Source organism: Prorops nasuta, unplaced genomic scaffold, assembly GCF_024137725.1.
Source record: "Prorops nasuta isolate Cenicafe-Biocafe unplaced genomic scaffold, Cenicafe_Pnas_1.2 PNAS00009, whole genome shotgun sequence".
NCBI classification, from domain to species: Eukaryota; Metazoa; Arthropoda; class Insecta; order Hymenoptera; family Bethylidae; genus Prorops; species Prorops nasuta.
The window spans coordinates 7,341,862-7,355,159 of NW_027116806.1; the positions used below are offsets into that span (position 1 = coordinate 7,341,862).

The following is a 13,298-nucleotide window of genomic DNA, read 5'->3' on the forward strand; positions in this document are numbered from 1 at the left end:
TCTCGCCACCCTCCTCCCGCTTTCACGTTTCTACTAGTCATGGCTTATGTGCATTCATAAGGGAGGATGACTTTAAAAAATGAGCCCCTTTTCAGGCAAACCTCTACATTGTCCGAATGATTATAAAAAGTGCTTGCGAAAAAACTCCATTAATTAAACCTGCTAAAATATTATTTTTATTCAGATTATATAGTTATCGTAATCCAGCTGTCTAAAAATGGTTTAATCGAACATGTGTAAACCGTTCATTTCGATATTATTCGCTAAGAATTATTTCTGCAAATCGCGTGATAGAATTTTTTAAATTAGAAAAATCCTCGTTTTGCCTTGATACGCTGCCATGAATATATTCACTTGATCGACGTGCTATTTTTAAATATAAGAAAAGGTCTCGTGTGAGAATATCATAATGTTGCATGCATATTCATGATTGCAAATAAAGGCATTGACTCAACACTGTTTATTTAAACTATATATTGCTACACGATTGAAAAACATGTGAAAATATTTAATAATTAATAATGTTGTCCAACAAGAAGCAATAATAATCTTATTTTTGTTATATTGCATTTTCATATAATGACCTATGATTTTAATATTAAATACAGGTACTGTCATTTCTTACAATTCTAATTTACCTAAAACAATGATACAAGTCTGTGTTGTTGGGGTACAAGTTACCAGCTTGATTGCTTTATAATGACATGTATGCATGGTATATCTTAGCTATATTGTGAAAACAGCTGTCAACGGAGATTAATCCATTCTCGCTTGGTTGGTTATTATTAACCTAAGAAAAAAGCTTACGTAGCTCTACTAATCCTAACATCTTGCCTCGCCAGGGAAAGCGTGGCTTTCAGCATTAAAACTCGCTGATTAATAAGTATGCTTGTGTGAAAAAGGGACAAAATATTAGCTTCACGGGTAAACTCAATGAATCTCTGACACGTTAGAGCGCGATAACGATTATTACGTCTTTTGAGCTTATCTTCTGAACTAGCTTGCATTATTAGTTTACTCGAGAGATTTTTATAATGCTCATCTAGATGTAAACAGTGTCAATTCAACTGCTGATATTTTCTGATCGATCGCTTCTTCGGTCACTGCGATAAAATTTCCGTTAGATATTTTAATAAATTGGTTTTATCATTTCACGAAACTCGAAACTGTTTGTACAATCCGAAATGATGATTAATTGAAGGTTCTCCATTTTTGAGTTAAAGGAGTTTAGATCTTGGTTTGGAATATGTATAATATAATGTAATATTTTATGTGAAATAGCTTACAATAAACTATCGCGCATTAGCCTAATGGGTTCACTTTATTACCGCAAATTGTGAGACTCCCATGTACCACAGCGTAACTTTTCCATAAATGAGAGTGAATTTTGGCGTGAAACTAAAATATGCTACCCATCGTTCTGCTGTATTCTCGCAATCTTGCCGCTGGCATTTCGTGGCTCCTGTATCAGTCATCTCAACTCAACTTGAAGATTCTCGATAAATTTTTAAACATTATTATTATTCCGAATGCTTTCAATCATTTGCACGAACGATCCGAATTAATCTAATACCTGTATTGTGTCATATCTTCGTCACAGTAGCATAATTCTAACTGATGCGGTAACTCTAGAAAATCAACAAATTATCAAATAAAATAATTTAATTTTGTTGTTATATAATTTTTCGTCATGCTTATTGATACAGTTTAGAAGCTATGAAAATTAAAAAAATATTATCAATGTGTATTGATTCGCTGGAGGATTGGCTGTAGCGATTAAACACGGTTTGCTATATCATTATAGATGGAGATTGATAGAATCATCAGGTGGTTCGTTGACAATAGTTTTGAATGTATGCAGGTGTTCTGGCTGTAATTGTAAATAGGATAATTACGGTTTCGGCGTCTATTTGTAGGTCTAGTCAGTATCCGTAACACAGAAGGTCGTTAACCTTCGCAGCATCCTGGAGGGACTCAATTACGTAAACGAACTCGGTGACGGTAGCAGCATTCTCGAGAATGCATCGACTATCAATGATGCTAGACAGATATATTGCTCATCTGGTCACGAACCATGACGAGTCTTCTTACTCTCCATCACTATAAATATTTAGAGCATCTGTACAAAAAGAAAATTCTATTACCCCTACTATCTAGTCGACGCATATAATTATTTCTTTTCTCTGCGAAGCTGAATAAAATTGAAATGAGTGACGTCAATTATTCGGTAGGTCGTGCAAAATATAAACGCAGAAAAGTATCGTTATTTTATTATACTCGTATAATCAGTGAAATTATGATTCGACCATAAAGCAGTGTTGATTTTGCGGTAATTGTCGACCCCTGACATTGTGTGGCTGCTGTAAGCGGTTTTATTGCCTATGAGATTAATTAACCCGTCACGAGTATCAGTTGCAATAATTTTCAGTATTCAATCGGTTTTGCTGTTAACAAATATTGAGACAATTTAACAAGGAAAGCAGAAACTAACATTGTTATTATATGGTTTCTATAACAGAAGACTAAATTTGTTTGATGATTTGAAACGTATAAAATAGCGAGGAAATACATTAGGGTTAGAGATTCTATTTTTACAATGTGCCAAGTTTAAACCAAGCTTCGACGGTTGGTCTGCTGAGTTTCCAAGTGCAGGAATAATCGATTTGAAACAAATAGTTAAACGTCGTTATTTGCACATGCTGCAGAGAGAGTTTGGCCAAACAAAACAATATTATTTCACGTTTCAAATAACAGTTCATTATTTTCTTTTTAAATGGCGTCGAATAATCAATATTCAAAGGCAGTTTAATCTGAAAGTCGTGAGAAAAAGGAAAGAGTTCAATAAATTATAAGGAACGTTGTAGAATCAATTCACTATTGTATTGCTTCGAGAAATTCGCACAGAATGAACTTTTTTGCGAAGCATAGGTGTGTGAAAAATTAATGGAGAAGGCAAAATCACCGTAGCTAATGGAGAGGCTCGATAGGATTCGTAGAGACGAAGAGACGATGCAAAGAGTCACATCGATCGAAACTTCCACCACTTTGGATGTTAGCATGCAATACGAGCATTTCTCAAGGGATTTTTGCCGAGGCTAAATATAGTATAGATTCGCTAACCAAGTATGAAAAACGTCATGTTGACGGGAATTCATTCGGGAATTAAATATTCTTCAAGTTTACCAATGTACACGATTATTGATTTTCTGAATTTTCAACACATTGAAAATTGCGCGTTACATTTCATTTATTAAACAATATACGCATTTATTTGACTTTGGTTTAATCAAGTAAAAAGTAATTTGCAATACCGAAAACAAAACTTGCATGTGACGTTGGAACAGAAGAAAACTTAAAATAAGAAATTATGGCATTTGATTGGCATCTGTCAGGAAAGTAGGAACTCTGTTGGCTAGAGGACAATTTCTCAACATTTCTCAAGAGAGAGAGAGAGAGAGAGAGAGAGAGAGAGAGAGAGAGATTGTAATGCTGTTAAGAAGGGAATCCCCTCGAGGAAACTGAACTCAGACCATAACTAATTACAAATATTAAGGACAAAAGGAATGATAAAGTAAGTCCCATTGTTCGAAAAAACTATATACGCGTTCCACTGATAATTCTGAGAGGGCTGTTATTTGTAGATAAATGAAACTATAAATCCTTGTGCTTATGTTGAACATAAGTTTTATCATGTTTTTTTCACAAATAATCGATATGATGTAGAAAGGTGGTAAAAATGGTTTCTCGTGCTTGACGAAATCTATCGGTTTAAGTTGATGCAGCTCGGTGGTATCGCATCTTGAGAGCAACACCTACCCTCTATGTTCACAATAGACGCCATCGGAATGTGAAATCATCTAATCGAAGCATCCATAGGAAGAGCCGAGCTCGTCCTTGTGTAGCTAAGGTGGTAATAACGAAATAATAACATTTAAAAAAACTTGGCAGTACCAAATTCCATACAAAAAAAAAGGAGAGAAAAGAGCTCTCCGAATAAATGAAGCCACGGAACATAAACATAAGGAAACCAATTTAAAATTTCTATCTTTTCGGTAGCAGTCTGTTTTTTTTTAACCAAGAAAGTTTTTGCAAAAATTTCAGCAATGTTTTCACCACTTTGTTTTTGGGCAAAAGCTTCTAAAAATGAAAACAGCACGAAGTATTGATTCACTCGGTACGGGATCTCTACCGTTCGTCCTGGAAGTCCCAGTTGGTGCATAGCTGTCTTCGCGGAATGCAAATACATCAAATTCAAAGGTTGTTAAAATACGAAGGAAGCTCGCTTTTATTATTTACATATTATTTGCATCTTACCTTGGCCAAAAATTTAGATTTCTTCGCGACTTTGGTACAATAACAGTGTAAAAAATTGTTTACGTTCTCTCGAGCGAGAGGAAAATTAAGTGTAAGAGGAGCAACGATGACGCGGCATCCTTTTCGAGACAAATTACGAAGAAGCGAGTCCTTGAAGGATTCTGGCATATCCGAGTTAAGGAAAGTTGGCGAAAGCCGGTGGATCGAACGTATCGAAGCTTGTTTGGATAATTTTTGAAATATTGAAGGAAAAGTGAAGTTGATTGACCTTTTCGGATAAGTGTGCGATGCAGCTTTTACATGGGTCGATGTAAGCGTTCGCTCCGGGAATAATCTGCGACGGTGTAAATCGCTGGGAGAGAGAAAGCGAGTATAACTCATGAGTGTGACTAACGCTGAAGCTTTGTCCTATCCAATGCTGCTTCCTATCTACCATTAGAGTGACAAATGACAATGCATATAATATATGCATATATATAGAAAATGTAGCAGTTATTTCAACGCGATGTAATATTCGAGTATCATTCGGTGGCTCGATATAAAAACCAAATCAGTCGATGGGAAAATTCGAATATCGCGCAGCAGTGAGTATTTCTACAATGACATTCGTGTGAATAGATAACGAGCGATTAGTACGATCGAGCGAGTGACGCTTACACTCCTGCGATCGGATACATTACAGAATAGAACACGGAACGCGGTCGATGGACTCGAAGGATTTTTTTTTATTTAACCAACGTTTATATATACGCGGTGAATGCCCTAAATCGATATAATCCGGATGAAAATCAATCAAATCTCTCTACCCCCCTCCCCCCTCCCCCCTCCCATACTCCCCCTGTCAGAAACCAATAAAGCTTTCAGCTGGGAGAATCTCGGTCATTTGAATACCGGTGTCGAGCGGAAGCATCTGCGGATGAAACTTGTAAAATCAGAAGTTTGCTGCAGTGAAAAGTGACTGGGATGGATCAGACAGAACAATCGCTGCATAAATAATGACGCGTTTGAAAGCTGACGAGCGAATGGATCGTTCGTAGGGAGAAACAAGCAACGGTGGAGCACGAAATGAAAGATATCGGATGATTTATAGCGAGGAAGGGTGCGTCGGCTAGGGAGATAAATAAGCAATTGTAGGATGAGCGGGAGAAGGTAGGTGGGAGAGAGAGAGAGAGAGGGGGGGGGGGGGGAGAAGGAAGAGTAGGAAGAAGATTTTGGATCGGTTAAAAGCTAGTGATACGACAAGTTTTTAGCGGATCCGTGTTCGAGCAAGGAGAGACTAACGATTAAAGAGGCGAAGCGCGTGGTTTTTGGACGAGTCGGGCTTTGAAATGGCAGGCTAGGTTTGTGTTTCGGAGCGCGATGAGGAGAGGTAAGGCGATGCGAGGCGTGGCGAGGTGTGGTGAGGTGAGGTTAAGCGAAGTGGGGTGCGTCGGCGTAGCGGAGGAGAAACGACGCTCGCGTCGCGTCGCGTTGCGTTGCGTCGCGTCGTGTAGCGTAGCACAGCTCCGCGCATCGTTTGGCATTGCACAGTTGCACCGACTCTGGCGCTTCGCGATTCGCGAGTCTCGGCGGCACCGAGACGGCACAGAGTCAGTGGACGACGCGACCTCGGCCTGTCAGGATCGTGCAAATCGACGAGATCGTCGGAGGTCGCGCCGATCGTTCATCCAATAACATCACCACGTGCCTGCTAATACACTTTTCGCTCATCGAACCTTCGCCACTCGATCACATTTACCACTGAGAACACCGAGGTATCGTACCTTTCATACACTTGCGCTACTCGCCCTCCGAAATTAATCCCTACGACCCTGACCTCCTCTTACGTCATTTCATCCGGCTCTGTATCGCCTGTAAACTATCGTAAAGGGAAAGGAAAATATTTTGTGCCATTGGCTGCGTAACAAATCGCGTTAAGCCAGAGGTGAGTATCGATGAAGTTTGACGAGAGATAAAATGTGATGATGCGCTGTGATGTTCGCTCGAAAGTTTCAGTGCTGATATCTGTGATTAATCCCAGCGAAGGATTATGTGTTGCGGGAGGTGGGGAGGTTGGAGAATATGGAATACAGTGAGAGTATACTAGAGTCAACGGCTTTTTCGAGTTTGTTGTGTTTTCGTCATGACGAAGAAACATCGGTATAGGATGTAAACAAAAGGGGAGCGAGGTAGGGCATCGCATGCTGCTCAAGGATAACTTGAGTTTGCTGGAGGAAGAGGAACCAGTGAAAACGGTCGGTCTAGTCGAGGAATAACGATTTAACAGTCCGGGCACAGTGTAATCAATGCGGTTGGTGGCTAACTGCTAGTGATTATATCAACGAACACAAGATTTCTTGCCACAGGACGCGAATGATAGCGCTAAAAATAATTTTGCAATTTTAACCCGCAAATAAGCAAGTAAAATCAACAATTTCATTACTGTGATATTTAATTTGTTCACTTTTATGTATATAGTATACGTATACAATAAGAGCCTTTGTAAGTGGTAAAAGTAGATTTCTCCGACAGATTCGTTTAATTTATTTGATATATACTTAGGTATATTACGGTACTAAACGCGGTTAACAGGGATAATTAAAAAACAGCTCTCTCTCTCTCTCTCTCTCTCTCTCTGGCTTCAGTGTTTTAAGCGTGTGACCTTACGATATCTGCAAGTGAGCATGTTTACTCTTTGTGATCTCCAATGTGTTTGTAGAAGATGAAATTTTTAGTTCAGGATTTTGCTTCAAAGTATACAACATACAATATTTGTAAGAGCACGGAACAATAGACGAACGGATATCGTCCCTATTTGACATTGTGTAATTCTTAATATCGTTGGACTCCCCACACTGTCAAAACAACGAATCTGTCTCCTCTAATTTTTAAAGTTACCACGGACTTTTTTTAATAATACTGTTTATGAATTTTTTGAAAACTACAGGTTTAGAAACCTTTGAAATTGTAAAGTAGGAAAAGCGAGAGGGAATATTCTGACGAATGATTGACGATCTCATTAGTACCGGCGAGCTGACAAGAATTTTATTTGACTGATGATTATTCGATTTGATAATAACGTTGCATAGATTAGAGGGGGGAAGGGATGGGAATAAATTAAACTAGGCTGAGGGGAATAATACGCAATTCTCCGAGTCTCCAATGTAGAGAAAATTTGGAGAACTAGCAGAATTTCTCAGGATCCTTTAGAGAAGTTTGTAGCAAAATTAAAGGTCTTTATATCTATAATTAGCGGAGAAAAACTTTTGGAGATTGTAGGAAATTCAGTTGGAATTAAAGGTAAAAGTTAGCGCGTTGAGGTAAGCCGTTATATTCATCCCTGTGACAATTAATTGTCGATTTCAAGCCTGTACGGGCCGATACATTTTAGCTGGCGACGTCGGGCACGTTTCCGCGGGACTGCCCAAGTCTTTTCGTTCTCTTTTGGCCCAGCCATTTGTCAGGGTCGTTAAAGTTGGTACGCGTTTGCCACATTGCATCACCCGTATAAAAAGAAATCTAGTGTGGAAAGAGAGAGAGAAAAAAGACCCTTCGGAAGTTCTTATTGTTAAAAAGTATCCTTCCAATGTTTTGCAGTACCAATTTATTTCTCCACTTCGATTTGCTTTAGACTCGAAGTAAATTAAAATTGTCCTGGGACAATAAAGTCGAATCCTATCGAATTTTGTTGATCTGGCATTACCCCTGTCGACTACCCACATCAGGGGTTGACAATTTCTGTCGCGGGTGGAAGCTCAAATAAATTGACCATATCTGAACGTGTACCTTCTATCATCGATGACGCGAAAGGGATGTACAAGGATGGCGTTAACCAGATATCCCTAATTTCACCCGTCATGTTCTGCCTCGGTGCAATATATATATGTATAATAGTCAATTAACCTTCGCCGCTACATCACTTTTATCAGTGAATTATATCTTGTCCAAAGTCTCTACCATAAATTTACTTTGAAATTCGTAGATATTCGCAACAGTCTTTTATGAAAAAACTAACTACTTTTCTATTTCCATCGTATAACGCAAGAAAGCTGTAAATCTTCGTAATCTCGGTGGGGGCAGATATAATGCATCTAATTAGTAGACAAGTATATGTTAAATTTATGTAGGGCTTGATTATTCGAACAATAAAGGGTAAATAATAGCTGAGAGTGGATGTCGTTTGCATGCATGGGAATCTGCATCGACATGCCGTTGGGGTGATTTGCCTGTCGAGTTTGAAAGAATTATCGTTCTGTTCTCGAGTAAACATGCAATGATAGACGAAAGTTTATTGGAGTTTACGAAAAAAAAAAAAAAAAATGTCCGAAACTCTTTAAATTAGTAAATTGAGCATTCTAATATATATCGTTTTTTTTAGAAATTATTCTCCGAGTTATATTGCGCACGTTTAATTGACGCATGAGATTATATAAATATTGTTTTCGTTATGCACACATATATAGATATACATGTATATGTCAACTAACCATATATATTTGCGCCCCGGTTTCCACTAGCGATATTTCACTGTTCTGAAATTTATCGATACGCGAGGTCGTATTGACTTCCTTGTCCATAGTTTTGCATGCAAGTGTCCGAATCGGAAATCTCCTCCATCGAAATCCGCAATAATATTTTTCTTCGCGAAAGCAGATCCAATTAAATGTTTTGTCCAGTTTCTCGCTCAGACTTTAGGCAGAAGTTTTATTATTATCGACGCATGCAGGATGTTCGTCGAGATGGAAGTAGTAACGAATAAATTTGATTTATCAGCCCCCACTGCGAGCAACAATTAGAGCTCTGGTTTAAGCCAGTTGGCTGTGGAGTACACCAATGGGACGTGCTTATCGGATTTTTATCAAATTATAAGTTTGTACCGGTGGTCAGTGGATGTTTAGAATTATCATCAGGACTGCGAAAAAATATCCTATCCGTGCTTGAGATGTGCTAAAAACATTTACAAACGTTATAATAATGTGAGAAATAGACCTTCGTAAAAAGTGCATTAGTTTACGTAGGTGCAAAGTTGAGAGTTCTCCCATAGAACAGATTGTTCTGGTGTGTAGGTATACGCAAGTTACACTGCTGACAAATAGCGAATGCGCGTTGAACAGCGCGCGTTTACAAGATACACGCAATGCACATCGGTCGTTGACATGGCAACGAGCATAGGCATTAAATCTAACCAGAAACTCGCGGTGTTCGATGCTTGCCACGTGATACCTTGTGTACTCTAAACCTATGTACTCGGTATCCTTAAAAATAGAGTTTAATGTGCATTTCTATCAGTGTTTGAACAACTTTGCCATTGCATTGGCGAGGAAGAAGGTGACAAAGTAAACAGTACACCGTAGCTTCTGACAGTATCGCGATAGTCTCGTGCCTAAAGCCAAGCAAGGATAAATCCCTGCAGTGCTAAATTGACAGTAAAGATATCTGACTGGTTTATCTCGTATAAAATACTCTATTATACGCGCAAGTCGACAATGCACGTACAGACTAGCTGACACCGCTTGTCAAATTTCAATATCTCCAAACCCATATAAAACGAGTATTCCACGAGCTTCGAGATTTATTTTAAAACTACGTGGTATATATATCAAGAGAGGAGGAATCGCAAAAATATAAGATATGTTATTTCGAGATTTCGCAGATTGATAAAGTTATTTATAAAGTATATGCTTTTAGCTGGCGTTATATATAGTTATTAATAGTGGGGTTATTGATCGCATATATATATATATATACTTGGCCGTAGAAAAAAATGATCGATTAAAGTATATGCATGTCTTGTTTGTTCGTCTATGATCATTCGATCAGTCATTGAGTATTCCTGTGGACCATGTCAGCTGATGCGAATCTAGCTATGGTTACGTAGTCTCGTTCAGTGCGTTATCAAATCAGCCGTCAGCGTAGATGGAATTGTTGCTTTAATGGGAACACAGCTGCAGATATAGCAATCCTGTCAACGACGGTGACACATTAGGGGAAAAATCGTGGATCGATTCAGCTGACAGATCCAAGCCAACGGGAAATATAAAACAGATACACTCGAGTTTTTTTTGTTAAATCTTTTTATTTCCCATCCTTTTTAGTACCGTTCTCCTCCATTCTTATGCTTAGCGTTGCGCCATTTAAGTTATTTCCTTCCACGGTATGAAGACGTTTCTCGAGATTGTTGAGTGAAAAGTAGAGTGGAAATACGGATAAATATTGCATATCTACGTGATCTGGATCTACACTCGCGAGGATTGATTTCCCAAACGTGCTGTGCGCCCAGTTTTAGTGAGCTACCTCGATTTGCGCTACCTATATACGTATGGGTAGTATAGTAAACTAAAATATACTTCTTACAAATCCAGATTTGTGCTCTCTTATTTTTTAGCTAGGAGGATAAAGCTGGGAAATTCGATGAAAACTTTAATCTTTAATTTTTCGACAAACGAGAGAATTCCTATAAAAATAAATAACACTAAACCTTTAGCGTTTTACCTTGATTCTTTAAGTCTAAAAGAAATTCCAATATAGCAGAGCTAGTTTGTAACATCTCAAAGCCTTTCAGCCCTCGACAGCTGAAATTTGTTTGATTTCTAGTCGAACGGATCGGTAAACTAACAAGAATGTCAGGCCAACTCACTTGAGGTATGACTGAGTGTGGCACTTGTATTGAATCTCGAGATCACTGGTATTAAATATTATGGTACCTGCAAATTTTTCTCAGACGCGTTTTAAATCATATTTGTTTACCCCTTAATAAGAATCCTTTTAGTATAATAATGCACCAGTAATTACGTACATTTCGGAGGGATAGTTTCTAAATAAATACAAGTTAATTTAAACGTAGTCAGAAGTAAATCACTGTTGGAAGCCTTACAAGTATTTGAAATTTAAGCTGGCTGGCAGTGGGGTAGGAGCTTTGAAGACTCTGTTGACGATGGAGTGGATACGGCTACATCAAATTTTGTATAATCACATAATCTATCCTAATTTATTAAGTGAAACTTGATTGTGTGAGATATTTAATTACAGCATACGGTATACAAGAAAATGAAATTTCGGGCTAATTGTCTTGCGTTAATAAATTTCAGTTGATGCACACATAGGGAATTTAACGTCTATGGCTGCTTTAAAATTCGCGTAGAGCATCGTAGATAATAGTCTTACATAGATTTTTAATACCGCCATTACAGGCTTTCTGGAAAACTTTAAGTGACTGTATTGGGAGCATGTACGCTTTTTCAGACAAACTTTTCTGAAGGGTTAGTTAGTAAGGTTCGTGCTAAAAAAAATTAAGAAAAAATTACTGGGAGAGAAAAGTTTTAGGTACCATGGTTAGATATATTATATTTGCTCACTTCTATAGCGAGGTTTTATTATTAAAAATAATGTTAAGCTATATGGCTTAGCCGGCTGTTTAAAGCAAAGAGTACGAGTTGCTGCGTGCAACCACAAAGGCAAAATTTTCGGCCAGCATCGTTCATGATGAAAAGAAGGAAGAAGAACATTTTTGTTATACTTATATTATTTAAGGAGTTTTGGATGTTGAACGAGCAATTTTACGATGTATACGGCAGAAAGTTTCTGTCCCTTGGAATCCACCAATCGACGAGCATCTGCGCCTTATTCGATTTGCTCGTTTTTTCTTTCCTATTCCCACCAGCCAAGTGCTTTTCACACCAAAGCTTCTCCACAGTTACCAGTGTTGTCTTGAGAATTTCGTTGCTGAATTTTGTATTTCTTTCTTCCCCATCTTCCTCTTTTTCTATTGTTTTATCTTCCGTTGTCTCTCTCTTGAACGCTACTTTTTTCCATTCTCCCCCCCCCCCCCTCCCATCCCCCCCCCCCCCCACTCTCTCTCCTTCCACCGTACCTTTCACCCCCCGAGCTCTTTCACCCTTTGACCAATAATTCTTCTCCTTTACAATTTCTATCTCGTAATAAAAGAACTGTCCAAAGTCTTCCATTCTTGATTTACATTTTCCTCTTAACCCCTTTCACAACTCGTCACATTTTAATTCTGCAACTTTCAAGAACACCTTACACATTGCTCTTATCTATTTCTTCTTTGCCATATCCGTGGCCCCTGGATTCCTCCATTTGCATATACAGTTCTCCCCTCTTACCTTGTATATATATATATATATATATATATATATATACCGGGCTATTTCAAATCCCCTGCTTTCTTCCTTTCTATACAATTTTTTCCAGAGACTCCTCCGCTCGGCCTTCAACCTACTAACTCGTTAAGCTATCCTTTATTCACAGCTTGCTCATCGCTTCGACGTACTTTTAAGAAACGCGTGCCGTGCTATCTCGTGCCAGTCTCTCTTTCAATTGTGCTTCCCTGGCAAAATTTCCATTTGCTGCGTTTTTTTTTCATGAACCTGCGACGCTGCCTCCAATAAAGTTTCATCGCGTGATAAATGCGGCATATTCAGCTGCGAGGCGTGAATATCGTATTTCGCATTACTCGGTGTGTATTATACGTATACCGCGTATGATGGTGTATATATACACGTACGTTTTGGAACGCCTGTTCATGCGGTTTCGCGGGTTACCGTTTTCTTCGTTTCTTTTTTCACCCATACGGGGGAAGGTGTAAGCTGCTCCTCGCGAGATTTTCGGTGTACACTATATGGCTGCTTGCCTGCCCCCCCCCCATACTCCGCTGCGCAGGTAACGTCGGATTTATTTCTGCTTCGCTTCACTCGATTCTCGTCCTGTAAACTCGATTCTGTCATTCTTTCGATCTCTCCTACTACCCCTCCCCCCTCCACCCTCCTCATGCTACGATTGACGTTGATTTACCACGAATTATCCTACTTCCTCGCCGAAAGATTTCTTCGCCATCGTCGAAATTCACTCGACAGCTTCTCGTATAAATATGGCATTATCCCTCTGAATGGAACGCTCTAACCACGCTAGTTCCGCTTACATACAAAGAGACTTTCGAACCAATGTGCTAAAGGGAAAGCTTGATTCTTCTATTTTGCCGAGTTTTA

At 38.8% G+C, this 13,298-nt stretch overlaps 1 protein-coding gene across 5 annotated transcripts in view; it reads left to right on the forward strand.

The window, feature by feature from the left end:
- Positions 1 to 5,855: 5,855 nt before the first annotated feature.
- The window catches only part of LOC136776083 (growth factor receptor-bound protein 14-like), a 294,314-nt gene continuing 286,871 nt past the window's right edge, over positions 5,856 to 13,298 (forward strand). For 2 of the 5 annotated variants that reach the window (XM_066731424.1, XM_066731429.1), the window contains exon 1: positions 5,856 to 6,068. The gene's annotated coding sequence lies outside the window, so the exon portion shown is untranslated. Of the gene's footprint in view, positions 6,069 to 6,088; positions 6,239 to 6,552; positions 6,715 to 13,298 lie in introns of those variants that run through there. The other 3 variants (XM_066731426.1, XM_066731428.1, XM_066731427.1) reach the window with 2 other exon arrangements.